The 20,488-nt window shown below is 37.8% G+C and overlaps 1 protein-coding gene across 8 annotated transcripts in view; it reads right to left on the bottom strand.

The window, feature by feature from the left end:
• Positions 1–20,488, bottom strand: part of LOC136825789 (A disintegrin and metalloproteinase with thrombospondin motifs 6-like) — a 332,879-nt gene that overhangs the window by 134,775 nt on the left and 177,616 nt on the right. The window lies entirely within an intron of this gene.

Raw genomic sequence — 20,488 nt, 5'->3', positions numbered from 1 at the left:
TCTTTTAAAATTCACATTTGACTTGTAATTTTCCCAAAGATTTGAGTCACATTCCAGAATTTACATTGAACTCGTCTCCATTTTCAAAAGTAACTAGAAAAGATATATATTATTTCAAAGAGAAAAGATGATTGAAAGGTAACGGGAAGAGAAAATATCTAAACTTAGATAAGTGGAGGCGAAGGGAACAACTCTCTTTGAACCAGCAGGCTAATTAGAAAAGAAGAAGAGAGAGAGAGAGAGAGAGAGAGAGAGAGAGAGAGAGAGAGAGAGAGAGAGAGAGAGAGAGAGAGAGTTTTCTGAATCTGAGAAATAAGATGCAAAATTATATATGAATATATAATTGGAAATGAGAGAGAGAGAGAGAGAGAGAGAGAGAGAGAGAGAGAGAGAGAGAGAGAGAGAGAGGACCCTGATGACCACTGCGAGATCCTATGTCTGGAAGGATTGCTAGGGAACGTCTGTCTGGACCCACGAAGCGCAGGCTATAGTTGAAACAAGTGAAAGACCCCCCGGCGGGTGTGTGTACAGGCTTGTGGGGTGGGGGTCGGGGGAGGGGGGTGGGGATAGTTGAAGTATAGGGCTCAGGTGAGACTTAAAAGGATTTATGATTTTACGTTCTCAGACACTACTCACAACCTTTTCATTCACTTGGGGATTATTCTCTCTCTCTCTCTCTCTCTCTCTCTCTCTCTCTCTCTCTCTCCAAATGTATATTCCTACAGTATTCTCCATCTTATTTCTCTAACTGAGAACCTCTCTCTCTCTCTCTCTCTCTCTCTCTCTCTCTCTCTCTCTCTCTCTCTCTCTCTCTCTCTCTCTCGAAATATATATTCCTACAGTATTCTGCACCTTATTTCTCTGAGAACCTCTCTCTCTGTGTGTCTCTCTCTCTCATTTCCAAATGTATATTCATATAGTATTATACACATTATTTCCCAGACTTAGAAAATCTCTCTCTCTCTCTCTCTCTCTCTCTCTCTCTCTCTCTCTCTCTCTTGCACATACAAATTCATCCTGATTTTCATCCCCTCATCTTGATCCATACTCCTCGTTTTGCAACTTATCCCCCCCCCATATTTCTCTCTCTCTCTCTCCCCTTTAATCCTGCATTTCTTAAAAGGGTTTGCCTTTGCAATAGGACGCTAATCTCCTGCAAGGTAAACAGAGATTGGTCATGGATGCAGCAGAGATGCTTTTGGATGGGGGTTCGTGCTACGCGTTTGTAATCTCTTGGGCTGCAATTGATTCTGTCCTTTACGTAGACATTTCATTCCTTTTGTTCTCCTCCAAACATAATCTTGAACTGAATATATATATGTATATATATATACAGTATATATATGTATACTGTATATATATAATGTGAATGTATAACGTATATATATATATATATATATATATATATATATATATATATATATATATATATATATATATATATATATATATATATATATGTAATATTGGAAAATCTTTTGTCTTTACCCTAAGGCACTGTCTAGCATATTTACTTATAGATCACAGTATAATAATAATAATAATAATAATAATAATAATAATAATAATAATAATAATAATAATAATAATAATAATAATAGTTATTATCAAATATCAGCCCTAAGAAAAAAATAATAAGAACTGAAAAGACCAAATATATAGTCAATTCCACTGATGAAGCCATTCTCTTTAATAATAATAATAATAATAATAATAATAATAATAATAATAATAATAATAATAATAATAATAATAATCACAACAACATACTTTCATAACTTCCATATTTGAGATATGCTATTTCCTACCTTAAGTTTCCAAGTCTTATAAAATGCTTCTTGTGAAGAGAAACTACTCGCATCATCTAATAAAGAGCTCAAACGAATTTAATATTTTCACGCAACCTAAGTCATTTTGCGTTTCTGCTCGTTTTAGTGTAGTGCTCTTGGGAAAAAAAATAATAATTTTGGTTTTCTTATAAATCTCTCGTGAAAATAAGCTGCATTGCCTCTTCAAGCGAAGCAAGAAAATTCGAAATAAATGGTTTTGACATAATTGTTTTCCTGGTTACTATCTGAAATTTCCTATTACAGAAAACAACTTTGCAAGTTAAAACTATGCATTAATTTTAGCTTTCTGAAAAAGGAAAATATTGTGCCGGCTTTGTCTGTCCGTCCGCCCTTTTTCTCTCCGCCCTCAGATCTTAAAAACTACTGAGGCTAGAGAGCTGCAATTTGGTATGTTTGATGATTGGAGGGTGGATGATCAACCCTCCAATCATCAAACATACCAAATTGCAGCCCTCTAGCCTCAGAAGTTTTTATTGTATTTAAGGTTAAAGTTAGCCATAATCGTGCGTCTGGCACCGATATACTGTAAGACAGGCCACCACCGGACCGTGGTTAAAGATTCATGGGCCGCGACTCATACAGCATTATACCGAGACCACCGAAAGATAGATCTACTTGCGGTGGCCTTGATTATACACTGTACAGAAAACTCGATTGCGCCGAAGTTTCTTCGGAGCATTATTTACTTTTTTTTTTTTTCTATAATCGACCCGGTTGAAGTTCGAACTCAAAGTCACATAATTATCAGTAAATTCATTTAGGCAATTGAAAAACACAGGGTGACAATGAAACCCAAATATGCTCTCGAGAACTCTGCAACATTGTGGTGGTCTTATATGTCATCTTTTTGGGACAAAAAGAAGATAAAATCAGCCAACGTCACGACCTCGAAGTGTCATTGCCTAGTCGGACCTTGTGTGGACAAAAAAGCAAAAAAAAAAATAAATAAATAAATAAATAAATAAATAAATAAGTGTGCGCTTAAAGAAGAAGATACGGTAGCCCCCAGAAATCAAGGAAAGATGATTATAATATATATACATATATATATGTGTATATATATGTATATATATACATAATACATACATACATAGATGTGTGCGTGTATGTTGCATTGTAATGCAGGATAACCTTATAATATGGACAGACAGAGAGGCACCGTCAGTGTGCATCGTGCAGCGCTCGGTCAGCTTTGCTAGGTCGGCGGATCCGTCCAATCTACCGCTGTAAACATGCGCCAGCGTCTGCTAGGACTCAAGAAGCAGGGCAGGGGGCTAGCAACCTCATCCCTGAAATCTTTGAGAAACCGTGTACCTACATTATGTGCATTGTATTGTTTCTACTTTGTATGTCCCATGTATATGGCCCTGAGCTGAAATAAAGGTTATTATTATAATTATTATTATTATTATTATTATTATTATTATTATTATTATTATTATTGATCGTTTTCTGCTTATTGTTTTCCCATGGAAAACTATAAACAATTAACAATACAAACACCCAACCAAAATAAACATGATCATACACTACAAAAAAAAAAAAAGTGACGAGAGAGATATAATCTTATTTACAAATAGCAAACCATTTACATAGAGAAAGCAGTCCATAAATATGGTCCCCATTCCCTTGTAAACAAAACAAAGCTTATGACAGCAGAGAGAGAGAGAGAGAGAGTCCTTGAAACCATATCTATGGGGGTCTTTGACAAATGGCAGTTATGGGGTAATGGAGAGTGTTAGTGTCAAGGCAGGGTCCCCTTTTTGCAGGGCTGCAGGAGAGAGAGAGAGAGAGAGAGAGAGAGAGAGAGAGAGAGAGAGAGAGAGAGAGAGAGAGAGAGGGCTGATGGCTTGGGGGGGGGGGGGTTGATGGAGGGAAAGGGTGCCCAAACTATACATCCTTCAGACTCTACCCTCAGGATCGAGGTAAGGTCACGCCATATCCAGCAAGCTTTTTTTGGGGGGGGGAGGGGAGGGGGGCATTGTCGACTGCGATATCCCATGTGGGTATCGTGTGTGTGTGTGTGTGTGTGTGCCCGGGATTATGATGATAATCGCAGGGAGGCCACTGCTACTCTGCCCGTCAGGATGATCTGACGGTGCACTTGAATCACATCGCCAATGAGAATGCCCAACTATGGGCAGACAGAGATGCCTTATCGCCTTCTGACTACATGGTGCCTTAAGGGGATTTGATCATAATAGAATATGTATGTATGTATGTGTGTATGTATATATATATATATATATATATATATATATATATATATATATATATATAATGAAGGTTGCTTCTTTAAGATAATGACAGAATCACCTTGTAAACAAAAACTCATACTATATATAAATATATATATATATATATATATATATATATATATATATATATATATATATATATATATATGTGTGTGTGTGTGTGTGTATATATATATATATGTATGTATGTATTACAAACACGCACGCATACACAAATATATAATGTGTGTGTGCATGCACATTTATCTACATTGCGGGATTATGCTACCTTTATTTTTCAATTCAATTTCATATAAAAAAAACAGCGAAAGCCAAACATCAAACACACGTACAAAGCCTAACTGCAAAGCTTCAGAGGAAAGCCTGTGGAAGATTACATCGCAATCAGATAGTTAACATTAAGGTGTCATCTCAGACCCCTCAGGAGATTGTGCCGTGTCATATCCCTTAAAACAACATTAAAAAACATCTTCAGGACACGAAAAAATAAAAAACCAAAACTTTTGGATGAGTAATATTGAGGAGGAAAAAATCTTTAAAAAGTATTTTGGATGAATAATGGTGAGGATTATAAAATCTTTACAAATGACTAGTTTTTTTTTTTTAAGAAAAATAACGCTTAGATACATATTACGGTGCATTTCTCCACTCCTGTGATAAACTTGGGCAAATGTCCAGTTGATCTTATCAATGCAGAAACGGATGGATTACAACACAAAACATCTGGGCTTTTCCATGCCTTCCTCTGCGTCTGTTCAAAAGAAGTTCACAGTAATAATAATAATAATAATAATAATAATAATAATAATAATAATAATCTTTTACAGCTTAAGACGTACTTTTTTACATATAACAAAGAACGCCAAAGCTATAGACTACAGAATCTATAGTTTACTTAATACCCAAATGCTAAAGAGAAAAAAAAGGGTAAAGAAACACGTCTGCCTTTAAATAGCCTTTCGCTCTGCTAAATCAACCAGCAATCTGCTTCCTCAGTTACCAAGAACTATGCTATAGAAAAAAAAATCAATAACCTAATATTATCTTCCTTTAGGCATAAAAACCAACCCTTTAGATATAAAAATCAATAGCCCACATTACCTTCCTTTAGATACAAATCATCTGTGTTCGGTTCCTCAGGTACCAAGAATGCCCACGGAGAAAAAAAAAAATAATGTACCCACTACCCCACTGATTTAAGTAAAAAAAAAAAAGAATGCTAGGTAATACCCACCCTCAGACGTCTGATTACCATAGAGAGAAAGTGAACTCGAATGGAAAATGCACTTAAAACCCCGTCCAAATAGCACCCTTGGTCATATCAACGCGCTCTCGGAAAAGAAACTTGCCGACTTACCATAGCTGAGAGTACGTTTCGCCCAAATCCCTTTAGTCACGGCTGCTATACTCTCTCTCTCTCTCTCTCTCTCTCTCTCTCTCTCTCTCTCTCTCTCTCTCTCTCTCTCTCTCTCTCTCGGTGAGCTTTTGTAAGTGCGAGAGGTAAAAGGGATCGTGTGGTTGGATGGATTAGAGGAAACCAAAGCTTCCTTGACCTTAATGCTGAAGGTTTTAAGGTCCAGTCGTTTCTGCTGGTTTTTTTTTTTTTGTTTCTTCTAATGACAACACAAAGCTGTTTCCATCTGTCGACGTCACGGCTTGCTTATGCGCATGCGTGCAAGTGTCTAGATTATTATTATTATTATTATTATTATTATTATTATAAGTTTAACCAGACCACTGAGCCAAGGGCATCATTTGTGGGGGGCCGGGGTGGCTGGGGCGGGCACTTGCCCCCTCAAGACACTGGTGGCCCCCCCAAGACTTGGTCTGGCCCCTAGCCTTTGAAATAATAATAATAATAATAATAATAATAATAATAATAATAATAATAATAATAATAATAATATGTGGGTGGGTGTGGCACACCTGTTTGCTGCTTTGTCAACTCAATACAGCTCTTATATTGCTCCAAAATTTCCAAAAATTTCTCGGGGTTGGGGGGGGCCGCGCTTACAGCGGCCCCCTACCCCCCGGCTGGTAGGGTTCGCTTCGCTCGTCACCCCACCCATACCATAATTTCTAAACCTTTGCCGCCACCCCAAAAAAAATATCTGAAATGACGCCACTGCACTGAGCTGATTACCAACTCTAACGGCTGGCCGGGAGGATTTGTTTTTACTCGTATTTTGTTCATATTTTGTCAACTGAATTACAGTTTTTCAAAAAGTTTATAATTGGATGAAATGCAAATGCTGAAGTCCCTGCAAAATTCCGCTGGTCGTTTTCTTTCCAAGACTAGACAGTCGCTGCTGACTGTAATTTGGACATTGACACACTAATGTTTAAATGTTACCATCACTCTATATTCCGAGCATGTGAACTGGGTCATTGAAAAAGCACAGGTTCCCTCTTCAGAAATGATTCGCTGCGAAAATGTTTACACGAAAAACAAGGAATCTTCGTTTCTTGCGCATTTCCCGATGTGTGACATCCGTAACATTCTCACAAATAAGTGAAAACTGAATCTGGCCCACTTATATATAATCGTGGTGTCTGGGACTAAAATATACAATTTAGGCAGAAGGCCAAGCACTGGGATCTAAGAGGTCATTCAGCGCAGAAAAGGAAATTAAGAGTAAAGGTGGTTTTATAAGTGTAACTTAAGGAAAACCTCATAGTGGGTGGAAAGTAAAACGGAAGAAAGAATATATGAACGGAGGTACAGTAAAAGGAATGAAAGGGGTTATAGTAGCTGGGGGCCTAATGAAGGGACGCTGCACAGTACCTTAAGTAATGCCTGCAGTGCACCGCGTGAGGTGCGCTGATGGCACTACCACCCTACGGGAATCTTGGTGTCTGAATCCCTAGTTTCTGAAGCTATCGCTGGACCTTGCAGTAGTTACTTGAGAGTCAGTATTTCCTAGGACGAAAGATGGCGTACTGACTCACAACAGCCACTAGAATATAGCAAAGTTATGTCGTTCGTTCCTTATAATTTCAAGTGCCTTCAGTGCTTCAAAAATAGAATAATAGAGAGAGAGAGAGAGAGAGAGAGAGAGAGAGAGAGAGAGAGAGAGAGAGAGAGAGAGAGAGCTGTGCTGCATCGCCTCCCCAAGATAAAGGAAAAACAAGCATTTATGTGTCGACTAATTATTAAAAAGCATTCTAAGAGGAATGTAAAAGCAATACATATTCCTTCCCGAAGCCCAGCCCCTTTATTCTTAGGGCATTCGGACAAATGATGTCGTGCAATTATAACTTCAAAAGTTCGAGAGAAGATGAATTGCATTACTACCTTAGTCTATTTATTAATTAATTTTTTTTTTAATAAGCGAGATCTATTCTTTCTGTATTTCCCTTTACCTCCTCTTATTTCTTCCTAATGAACACCATATCCTTTGGAAGCTTGAGTTTCAAGTCAGTGGCCCCTGTGGTGGGCTTGTTCCATATGAATAAGGTTCATCTTCTGAATAATAATAATAATAATAATAATAATAATAATAATAATAATAATAATAATAATAATAATAATAATAATAATGAAGACATCACAATGGCTCCCGTAAAGGTAGATTAATCTCACAGCTTTTTCACGACAAGATGTGTTTGTGAAGCAGGAATGCACCCGACGCCAGCTGCCATTAGTATGAAGTCCATGCTGAAGACAGCAAAACTTTCGTGCCGTCTGAAAGGGCTCTGTTATTGCGGCATGCATGCTAAATATGAAGCCTCTGTCTTTTATGATTCAGGAGATATACCAAAGGTTTGAACTGCTTGCAGACAGACTGAAAAATAAACAGGGACAATAAGACGGTCGACCTTCAATGTTCTGCTTTTGTTGCCGAGCTCACCTTAAATTCCCCTGTACAGTACAGAGTTGGAAATTCCCCTGTACAGTACAGAAGTTGGAAATTCCCCTGTACAGTACAAAACTGGAAATTCCCTGTACAGTACAGAAGTTGGAAATTGCCTTGTGCAGTACAGAAGTTGGATAATTCCCCTGTACAGTACAGAAATTGGAAATTCCCAGTACAGTACAGAAGTTGAAAGTTCCCTTGTACAGTACAGAAGTTGGGAATTCTCCTGTACAGTACAAAGTTGGAAATTCCCCTGTAAAGTACAAAGTTGGAAATTCCCCCGTACAGTAAAGAAGTTGGAAATTCTCCTGTACAGTACAAAGTTGGAAATTTCCCTGTACAGTACAGAAGTTGGAAATTCCCCTGTTCAGTGCACAGTTGGAAATTTCCCTGTACAGTACAGAAGTTGGAAATTCCCCTGTACAGTACAAAGCTGGAAATTCCCTTGTACAGTAAAGAAGCTGGAAATTGCCTTGTGCAGCACAGAAGTTGGATAATTCCCATGTACAGTACATAAGTTACAGAAGTTGGAAATTCCCCTGTACAGTACAGAAGTTGGAAATTTCCCTGTACAGTAAAGAAGTTAGAAATTTCCTTGTACAGTACAGAAGTTGCAATCAGAAGGTTAAGCGTCATAGATAAGCTGAGAGTCAAACCGACGAATGGCCACCCTTCTTGCACACCCAAGCATGAGGAGTTGCAACAAGAAGGTAAGTGTGGCATATACTCTTAATATGAAGGTACATGGTCATGGTCACTAACCTTGGCGTCACCTGAAAGGACTTCATAAGCGAAGTACGTGTGTCAAATATGAAGTCCATCTTTTATTGCTCACCAGTGATGGATAAGGTTAAAATCGTGGAGAGACAAACAAATGGACCATGTCTCTTCTCTTCATGCATTAATATGTAAGACATTCTGCCTTTGTACCAAGTATGACTGAGATATCCCTAAACACGTAGGAGTTAAGGTGACAAGGTAGGTATGACAGGCACTGAAGGGCAGATACACAGGAGGAAAAAACCACGTTTGTGGAGTGTGAGCACCAAATATGAAGCCCCTATCTTTCATTGTTCTAAAGAGCTGGCCAAGGTTAAGGTTGTAAACAGACATAAAAACAGAGGATCTTCATGTATATCTAGGCTTGTTCTACTTTTGAACCAAGTTTGACTGAAATTCATCCAACCTATTGGGAGGAGTTGCGATGACAACTGTGACAAACTCAGTGATAGCCAGTTAGATGGACAATCTCCCTTCATGTACATTTGTGCGGGATGGTCTACCTTTGTACTATGTTCAACTATGAACTCTATAACTTAGTTCTATAACTTTGAACCAGTTACAATGATGGGCTAAGCGCGACAGGCACACTGATAGTCACAGACAAACAATCAAACAAAATAAAAAAAACCCTTTTGTCAGTAATTAACTAATACATGAATTACAAAAAAATCCTTCGCTTAAGTTTCTACGACACCTGTAATTTTGTGTACCTTCGAAATGAGACTGCCAACACTTTAATCAGTATATACCCTACTGACTAAATTGGCAGGGAACTAAAAGTTTTCCCTGCTGCCGTTAGTGTGTCTGCCTTGCCTGGCCCATCATGCTTACATTCGCAGTTTATTTGCTCCTAGGGTCTGATCAGACTTGGGACGAGGTGAAATTGGGAAGCAAATTCCTGAGATGTATGCTAGTATTGCACCAGTCCCGGTGTTTTTAACCATGTCCCTAGTTAGGTTAGGCTAGGTTAGGTTGGGTTAGGTTAGGTTAGATTAATAGTTCTATTGCTAATTTTTTCTGTTTATTTACTAACGTTTTAATTTATTGTTCCTTTTCTACTTACTGATTTCTTCTTTCTGTATTTCCTGTTACTTTCCGTTACTCCTTTCAAACGAACATCACATTCTTTGAATATTCTTTGAAGCTTGAATTTCAGATCAGTGGCCCCTGTGGTGGACTTGTTCCACATGAATAGGGCTCATCTTCTGAATAATAATAATAATAATAATAATAATAATAATATTAATAATAATAATAATAATAATAATAATAATAATAATAATAATAAATTTACCATCGTTATTCAATTCTTTCTGTCTCTCGCACACTATTTTGCTCTTCAGATATATGACTACGTTATTACATTCCCCGCCCACCTACCTCTCTCTCTCTCTCTCTCTCTCTCTCTCTCTCTCTCTCTCTCTCTCTCTCTCTCTCTCTCTCTCTCCTTTATCGAGAAAGCCCATCAGCGCAACGAGGAAAGACGAAGCGAACGAAATGCCCATCGACTCAGTCCATCCGGTCGGTCAGTTTTTCGTATCAGGAAATCAAAAGTCTCCCTCGGACACGGCATCTGGTGGGCCGCCTTCGTGTGGGTTTTGCATTCACTGCCGAACCCATAAAAAGACGATAATGGTGACCTGCTCCCCTCACCCCTCCTCCGCGGGCCCGTATTCTAATCGAGAAACCCTATAATTCCACGTGGATTGTAATCAACAATTAGCCAGGAGGGAATTCGAGATTTAGGGTAATCCGAGGTAACCCTATACCCTATACCCTATGCCCTATGCCCTATACCCTATACCCTATACCAGGCCCGGTTCTACTCTCGTGCGTTTGCGCAGGTGCCTATTTCGTCTCTTAAAACCCACAATTACAGAAAAGGGATTTTGTATGAGTTTTTTTTTCTTATTTAATGGGCAGAATGAAATCGCAATGGGAGCTCAGATGCTGCAAACCATGGCATTATTTGCTGCAATATACTTCTCCAAATAGGTTTTCGTTCTCATTCAAAAGCCCAATTCGTTTTCAATTATCATTCCGCTGACAAAACACTCCCTTATTCGATTATCAATGCACTGCAATTTATTGTTCAGTTCTGCAACTTTCGGCCACGCCATAGATTAAGTTTCTGTTGCCTTGCTTCAGGATACAATCTGGAACTCCCGTCTTTCTTACTTATTTCCTGGCCTTTATTTATTCGTCCTGTAATTCTGACAAGTAATTATATATTATGCGATGCGAACTGTCGTGTTGTGTTTCACTGCTTCTTCGCTTTTTTCTTTCCTTCTTTGCTAAAGGATTTTTCTCTTTTGCAGGGAATTTTAGAGGCCATTTTGGGAGAGAGGGGCGGTTTTCTTTATTCACTGTGCCTACTATCACTAATTAATAATAATATGCTTTTGCTCAGTGACTGATAAAATTTCCCATTTGGTTTCATTATTGAGAAGTTACTACCTAATAATAATAATAATAATAATAATAATAATAATAATAATAATAATAATAATAATAATAATAATAATAATATGATTTTGCTCAACGACTGATAAAATTTCCCATGTGGTTTCATTATTGATAAGTTACTACATAATAATAATAATAATAATAATAATAATAATAATAATATTAATAATAATAATAATAATAATAATAATAATAATAATAATAATAATAATAATATGATTTTGCTCAACGACTGATAAAATTTCCCATGTGGTTTCATTACTGGTAAGTTACTAACTTCAAAAATGTATATTAGTGGAGTATTTATGTCACTACAACCAAACTGGAATTGGACTTTGCAAATGGTGCCGAATTTTATGAATTTTGCTTTTCAAATTTCCAGTGAAGTTTCAAAGCCTTAATGGATACAACGGGCATCAAAAGACAAATTCTAAAGCGAGTATTATTCATAACCAGAATGTACTTCTGTGTATATATATCTACACAAATAAATTTGCCAGCCTACAAAGGTGCATTTATATAAATATTACGAGTACCAGCCTTGACGTATCTGATAAAAAAAAAAAACTCCTATATCACTAACACTGATAAACACTGAGGTCAATATAAATAACCTAAGAGAGAGAGAGAGAGAGAGAGAGAGAGAGAGAGAGAGAGAGAGAGAGAGAATACAAACGAAATCCTAGCAAACTATACTGCAAAACACAACACAGATTTACAGAGACAAGCATTTCATTATTCTCACCATAGCAAAGTAAGATTACCAAACACAAACTGCGAGAGAGAGAGAGAGAGAGAGAGAGAGAGAGAGAGAGAGAGAGAGAGAGAGAGAGAGAGAGAGAGAGAGAGAGACTGATGATGTGTGACCACACAGACAGATCAGTCACACCAGCGTAGATAAATCTCAAAGACACATTCATATTCATTTCTCTATTTCACCAGAGCCTAATTCATTCATTTACTATATACCTTATCGGGTTAGATAGATAGACAGAATATAAAATTTAGGCCGAAGGCCAAGCGCTGGGGCCTATGAGGTCATTCAGCGCTGAAAGGGAAATCGATAGTAAGAGGTTTGAAAGGTGTAACAGGAGGAAAACCTCGCAGTTGCACTATGCAACAATTGATAGCAGAGGGTGGAAAGTAAGACGGAAGAAAGAATATGAATGGCGGTACAGTAATAGAAATGAAAAGGGTTGCAGCTAGGGGCCGAAGGGACGCTGCAAAGTGCCTTAAATAATGCCTTATTTTTAAAAGGTTCCTCCAATTTTGAAAATGACCTGCTTTGGCCAATATGAGTTCTCTTCAGCTATTTCGTTATACTTTATATATATTCTACGTCCATCAGACGATGCCAGCCGTATATGACAACGTAATATGAATAACAAGGAAAGACTGACTCGACGGCTGTCCTTCCTAATCTCTTAGTAGAATATCAATCAGAAGATTCTTGAAACTCTCAGCATTCAATAGACAAGCCAATTTATTAAGAATGAGGAGGAGGAGGAGGAGGAGGAGGAGGAGGAGGAGGAGGAGGAGGAGGAGGAGGAGGAGGAGGAGGAAGAGGAGGAGGGGGGAGGGGAGGGGATGAGGAGGAGGAAAAGAAGACGAAGAAGAAAAAAAGAAGAGGAGGAGGAGGAGGAGGAGACGAAGAAGAAGAAAAAAGAAGAAGAGGAGGAGATGGAGGGGGAGGAGGAGGAGGAGGAAAAGACGAAGAAGAAGAAGAAAAAGAAGAAGAAGAGGAGGAGGAGGAGGATTATCAATGAATTGTTACTGATGACAATTACATAAAAAATGGGAAAAATATAACAACTTCAATATAACATAAAGGTACCAGCCGTCTATGATCTTAATAGGTAAGGATTTAAAAGCATTCATTGAAAACGAAAAAATAAAATAAAACCAAGTAAATCAACGACCGCAATTCTAAAGAAAATAAATTTTCCTCGTAAGCAATCTACTTTACAATAGCAATAATAATGTGTTGCCTACACACTTTAATATGAATGAGGAATTTACTCATTTAGTTTTGCACCTTTGATGTGTCAAACTCAGTTTTCCTTAAAATTCGATTTGCATATATACTCAGTGTAGAGCAAAATAAATAACCAAAGCAGAGAAATGTTTCGCCGAACCTAAGCCAAATAAATAACCAATATAAACATGTTTGAACTGAACTGAATATAAAATTTAGGCCAAAGCCCAAGCACTTGGACCTTTGAGGTCATTCAGTGCTGAAACAGACTTTGACAGTAAAAGGTTCAGAAGGTGTAACAGGAGGAAAACCTCAAAGCAGTTGCACTATGAATCAATTGTTAGGAGAGGGTGGAAAGTGAGATGGAAGAAAGAGAATATGAAAGGAGGTACAGTAAAACGAAAGAGGTTGCAGCTAGGAGCCGAAGGCACGCTGCCAAGAACCTTAAGTAATGCCTACAGTGTACCGCGCGAGGTGCACTGACGGCACTACCCCTCTACGGGGTAAACACGTTTGTCCGAAATTGTTTATAACGAACGAAAAGTAAACATGAAAAAAAACTCCTCAACCTTTTCTCCCTTCATTCAGTTTTCTATGAAGATTCTTATCGCGTTGAATGAAAAATTCACCGCCCAGAATAATTTATTTAGGCCAGATTTGTGGCAATGAGGATAACGATGAATAAAAGGAGACACCCACATTAATTTAACAACAACATTCGTTCTGATAACAACAAGAGATTAACGATAATGGATGAATTCTGAGACAGGGAAGAACAAAAATGGATGAACAGTGAGACAGGGAAGAACAAAAATGGATGAACACTGAGACAGGGAAGAACAGAAATGGATGAACACTGAGAGAGGGAAGAACAAAAATGGATGAACTCTGAGACAGGGAAGAACAAAAATGGATGAACACTGAGACAGGGAAGAAAAAAAATGGATGAACACTGAGAGAGGGAAAAACAAAAATGGATGAACACTGAGAGAGGGAAGAACAAAAATGGATGAACTCTGAGACAGGGAGGAACAAAAGTGGATGAACCCTGAGACAGGGAAGAACAAAGATGAATGAACGCTGAGACAGGGAAGAACTAGGAATAGATGACAATGAAAAAGGAAATGGGCAAAGTTTAAGCAGAGAATCAAGGCAAATGAATAAAAACAAAATTAAAAATAAATAACATTCAGGAAAATATTATTTCACTAATTAAATCATATCCATCTATTCTTGCAACTAGATATTATTTCGAACATAAATACCTCATCGTCATTTTTATTACTTTTACTGTTACTGTGGGAGCAAAATATACAATTGTGGAGTTATAATGTAATCAAAATGAAAAAGTATATAGCCGGGAGCTTCCTAAAGCCTGATAAGCTCCCAACTCCAACCAAACTGGAGCTGAGAGCTCTCTCCAAAGCTCCCAGCTACATTTATGTTCAATTCACTTACTAGTATCACATTACGACCACCCAACAGCGAACTTCAGTACAACAACGACTATCCATGTTATAGTGAAACACTACTGCATTATGAAGACTACTACTATTCCTAAAGGATAATATCAGCACATGCGCAGAAGTGGACCCTACAGTACAACCGTGAGTCACGACACACACGTGAGCGTAAACTTGACTCAAACTTGATTCTCTCAATTGCCGTATAGTGTAATGACTGGCATTTCACTTAGGCAATCCATTGGGCTAAATTGCCCTCCTATGAGAGAAGAATACATTTCGAAATTCCAGCGCAGATGACTCATGGCGAAAATGGAGGCAAAACGGCCCTTGAATTTGAACTGAGGAGAAAAACGACCTTTGCAGACGACTATTGGCGCCAGTAGGATAACCCACGTGAATTTTACTTTGGTTTTTGCCAGTAGGGTAACCCACGTGAATTTTAATTTGGTTTTTAAATTGTAAAGGACAGTGGAATGAGCATCGTCATGCCTTTTACTAGCCCAGACCCGAAAAAGGAAAAACAGGGGTAGTGCTTAACTATTTAAGGAAAGAAGAAAATGCTATGAGGCAAACTGAATCCATGCAGTTCAAGGTCAGTAGATGTACACAAGCAAAAGACGTAATAATAATAATAATAATAATAATAATAATAATAATAATAATAATAATAATAATAATAATAATAATATGCAGGTAGTAGACCCTCTTTCATGCATGCAGTATTGAAGGTCATAGCTGCATCAGCTGCATTCAATTTATATAGAGTTTTCTCTATGTTTCTGATCACTGCTTTTTCAGGGTTACTCCATTCTGCCAGTAACTCGCCGATGTTTGTCATTCTTGCAGAGGAAAGCAATTGCAAACTTGGGTAGTTTTATTTCGGAAGAATACACTATGCCAGTTACAGAGTAACTGATACAGTGTATTCTTCCGAAATGAAACTACTAAATAATAATAATAATGATAATAAGTTTTAAGCCCGTCCAGTCTCGAGCGATATTTTGTTTTGGGTTATCGATCCGGCAGGTGACGAAAACCTGCTAACACTGACGTCACAACCTCTGTGTCAATAACCTAGATGTTGTGACACAAGTTTTTGTAACCATTAATCAATCAATCAATGTTAAAAGAACTGGTTTATATACAAAACATCGGATCATCTACATATCGAAATCTACGGGAACAACATTATTCATTTCATCAAGTATCTACGAAAAAACCCGAATTACTTTCACAGAGGACCTCAATAGTACAGAAGAACCAAAAGAAAGGATTCTTTATTTCCAAACTTTCTAAGGCTCGTCTGCCTCCATCTTCAAGGACCCAAATAATATAAAGAATTAGACAATGCAGACGATGGTAATCTTAAAGCAGCAGTTGCCAATACCTCAGAATATCAATCAAAATTATAATAATTTTTCAGACTAAGAATTAGAACAAGACATTATAGATAATGATAGTCAATACCTCAGAACACCAGTGCAAATGATAATAACGATTTTCTAGACGTTACCTTCCGTTAATCTAGCATCACCAATAATGACTAACACACAGCAAGTAGTGTGAGACGTACAGGGCACTCCAGAGCATACCCACAGGTGCACGGGGCATGGCAAGGCATACTTAGGAACCTAGATGTCCCTGGCATACCCAGCTCACGTTTGCACGGCTGGTTTATTAGGTTCAGGAACCAAAACAAAATAAATATCACTGCTTCTCATTCGGTGGTTTTCGCAAGGTGGGTGGATATTTTGAGATGATTCTTATTTTTAATCTTTCTTATGCAATGGCTGTCTGTTTATGATGGGACCAGAGTGAAAAGTGCATCGATGCGGAGTAGTACTAGTAGTAGTAGTAGTAGTAGTAGTAGCAGTAGTAGTAGTAATAATAATAATAATAATAATATTATTATTATTATTATTATTATTATTATTATTACAATAATGACAACATCAAGAATACAAAACATCCATAAACATATATAGAGAAAGAATCATAAAAATACAACATAAACAATTATTATTATTATTATTATTATTATTATTATTATTATTATTATTATTATTATTATTATTATTATTATTATTATTATTCTACAGTAATCAAATCACATGAACCTGCTATACAGAACCATGCAATCCCCTTAGTTCATCCGACGAATTTACTAACAGGTTTAGCAAACATACAATTTCCCACAACTTGCATACAACATCAACCTCTTCATAAGGTATTCCATTCTGCTGTGGCAAACTCAAAAACACACGTATCCATTAGCAAGAGGCTCCTGTTGCAACCTCTATCAATATGCAGCGCTTGTTTACGTGGTCACGTGGGAGAGGTTGTACTTGCCAGATACTTTGTAAAGGAAAAGTGAGAGTCAGAGGTTCAAAAGGTGTAACGGGAGGAAAAGCTCGCAGTTGCACTGTGAAACAATTGTTAGGAGAAGGTGGAAAGTAGGATGGAAGAAAGAATATGAATGGAGGTACAGTTAAAGGAATGAAAGGGGTTGCAGCTATGGACCGAAGGGACGCTGCAAACAACCTTGAGTGATGCATGAAGTGCACCGAGTTTGAGGTGTACTGACGGCTCTACCCAACATCATGGTGGATATTTATGTTGGAAATCCTATCACGAGAGTAAGGAATCTATTAGTTAATTAAAATTTTATTAGTAGTTAACTTTCAGAGGTTTCAGATTCTTAATGTTGCCGTTTAAGACGACTTCTTCTAGCACCATCAAACAAGCCTTCAGACTAGCTCTTCTGATGTCACTGATTCCTTAGACATCCTTCAAAATAACTCTTATGATGTCACTGATTCCTTAGACATTAAGTAAATAGAGATTGAGTGTCCTACAACTGGCGTCTCTCTCTCTCTCTCTTAAGAAAAATCCCAATGCGTAATACTTCAGAATGACAGACGAGGAAGAAGAGACAAAGCGAGTTTATGCAGCTCAATAAATTCATCTCTTCATCCTCTCTTGCAAATGACCTTGGATCAACGTCTCGCCTTTAGGGACACCTGACGATAACTTCTGCTAACTTCTGATTTTGCCTGTCACCACCTTATCTGTGCCTTTTGAATATCGAGGTGGAAAAAGCCTTTTGAATGACGAGGTGGGAAAAGTACTTGGAAAATGTGCTTAATTATAAATATTCCAGTAAGGAGGATATATTTGAAAAATCGGGAAACTGCAACTGAAGAATGCACTTGGTTACATCATTTTCATGAAAAATCTTGTACCACATATCAATGGCAATGTCATCTATTATTATCATTATTATTCAGAAGATGGACCCTGTTCATATAGAACAAGCCCACAGGAGCCACTGACTTGAAATTCAAGCTCCAAAGAATATTTTGGTGTTCATTCGAAAGAAGTAACAAAAGGTAATGGGAAAATAGAAAGAGGGAATCAGTTATTGGAAAGAACAGATAAATTAGCAAATAAATAAATAAATAAAAATTTAAGTAAATTATTAAAAGACAAAGAGAACTATATTAGGATAGTAATGCATTGCATCTTGGCTTGAACTTCTGAGGTTCCAATTGCACGACATCCTCTGGGAAGCTGTTCCACAGTCCAACGGTGTGAGGAATGAAGGACCTCAGGAACTGAGAAGTTCGACAGCGAGGCGCATTTACTGCATGTATGAGGCAGGGAATTCATAGTCAGATACTGAAGCTACTCAACGATATCTCAGTTACAGATAAATACGATGACTGCACTTTCTTGGTTAATCTCTGGCAAAGCAGCAAACTGTACAACACTGTAATTCTGTAATGGGGCCATCTTTAACACGTCACATACACATACATAGTTTTGTAATCAATAATCTATTAAACTCTAAGGGCTGTTTTTTTGTGAATCATTACTCCCCCATTCACAAATTTACATACTAGTAGTAGTAAAAGCAGATATGAAAAGATGAGCATACATAACAAGGATAAATTTTGTTGCCATAAAAATGCAATGGTATAAATATGGCACAGTTCATACACATAAAATTCGTCCCTGGGAAATATTTCTGGCAAGCCCGTCACCAGGCGCAACAGAGGGCTTTTGACAGTTAAGAAACTGACAGGAGAAAGATATCAAGACAGATATCAGAGCAATCAAACATTATGAGAAAAATCATTGCGTCACGCTTTTTATTACAATGAGGAGGTCTGAATGGGTATAGCCGCCCAAATCTAGCTTGAGAGAGAGAGAGAGAGAGAGAGAGAGAGAGAGAGAGAGAGAGAGAGTTAATTTAACAGGCAGGGAAACAGTATACTTCTCATCAAATTTTTTTGTTTTTAAATGTCATACGGATGTACTGGTGCACTATCCGTATACGGACGAAAAAAAATGACGGTATGAAAAATAATTTACTGGAGCAAACAGCATTTCATAAATCATATTCTAAACGCCCCCCCCCAAAAAAAAATAACGATAATTAAAGAAATAAACGATAACCACTGACATTATAATCACAAAGGCTGTCGATATTAACAGTCAGTAATAAAAATTCTCAAAAGGAAATAAAAAACTTTATAGTTACATAAGTAAAGCAATAACGACAATAATTATCTCATAACCGTCATCTCTGTCAATATCAACAGGCTGTAATAAAAATTCTCAAAAAAAATATATATATTAATTTATCGTTGTGAATTTTTAACAGACCAAAGCGTGACCTGAACAGACAGACTTCAGCGGCGAACAGACCGCGACACAGGGAACAGACTTTATCTTAACAGCCTTAAATCAAACCCCGAATGCCCATACCCCTCGCATATACACACAATGTTACCCCTCCCCCTGTTTAGTAGGTGGGCCAAGTCAAGATCTATGAAAACATAGATCTTTGGCCAAACGACGTTATAAAATCTCCGCTAATGGCGACCCCTTCCCCATTAGGAGGCTCTCTCTCTCTCTCTCTCTCTCTCTCTCTCTCTCTCTCTCTCTCTCTCTCTCTTCTACAAAGGATTCTCCCTGCTTCCCTTCCTCTCTCTCTCTCTCTCTCTCTCTCTCTCTCTCTCTCTCTCTCTCTCCACGAGTCCTACGGCAGACAAACCCTGTCCTAAAAGGGATTTTTCTTAACTTCCTTACCTCCCATTCCCCTACCACTTCTTCCTTCCAGTCCTCTCTCTCTCTCTCTCTCTCTCTCTCTCTCTCTCTCTCTCTCTCTATTACCATAAGCCCTACCGCATACAAGCCCTGTTCTACAAGGGATTCTCCCTGCTTCCCTTCCTCTCTCTCTCTCTCTCCCCCACAACTGACACGTTGCCTCAAAATGGATGACGCTTCGACAGCTGTTCTTTATCCTCTTAAAGGATCCTACGAATCCTACAGACATTTATGGGAGGTTTGGGGATGTCAGGAGAGGCCGTAGAACAAGCCTTTTACGCCTCACTTAGGCTGCCCTTGGCGGCCCCTACGCCACGGTCTAAGACAGAGCCCTCTCGAGACGCTGAGACGGAGGCCAAGCCTCTCCCACGGCGATGGAAAGTTGGGATTTTCTCTTGTAAATAATAATAATAATAATAATAATAATAATAATAATAATAATAATAATGAGTACAATCACATACTGGTACAGTCCAGCTGTTTCTGTTGAGACTATTCATAAACAAATAACAATAAAGTTTATTTCAGTTAACTGAATAATAATAATAATAATAATTGTGATGTAACTAGGTCAACGAACAATAACAGCAGAAGAGGCAAAAAATAAAATAAATAAACAGTAAACATAACAGGAAGTAAGGGAAATAAAAAAATTCAGACATTTACTGCGGAATAACAGCGAACGTCTGAAGCCCAACAAACTTTGACGTAACTCTTTTTT

This window comes from Macrobrachium rosenbergii, chromosome 39 (assembly GCF_040412425.1).
Source record: "Macrobrachium rosenbergii isolate ZJJX-2024 chromosome 39, ASM4041242v1, whole genome shotgun sequence".
Classification (NCBI taxonomy): Eukaryota; Metazoa; Arthropoda; class Malacostraca; order Decapoda; family Palaemonidae; genus Macrobrachium; species Macrobrachium rosenbergii.
The sequence above is the reverse complement of the archived record's forward strand: the minus strand, read 5'-3'. Positions and strand labels throughout refer to the sequence as shown.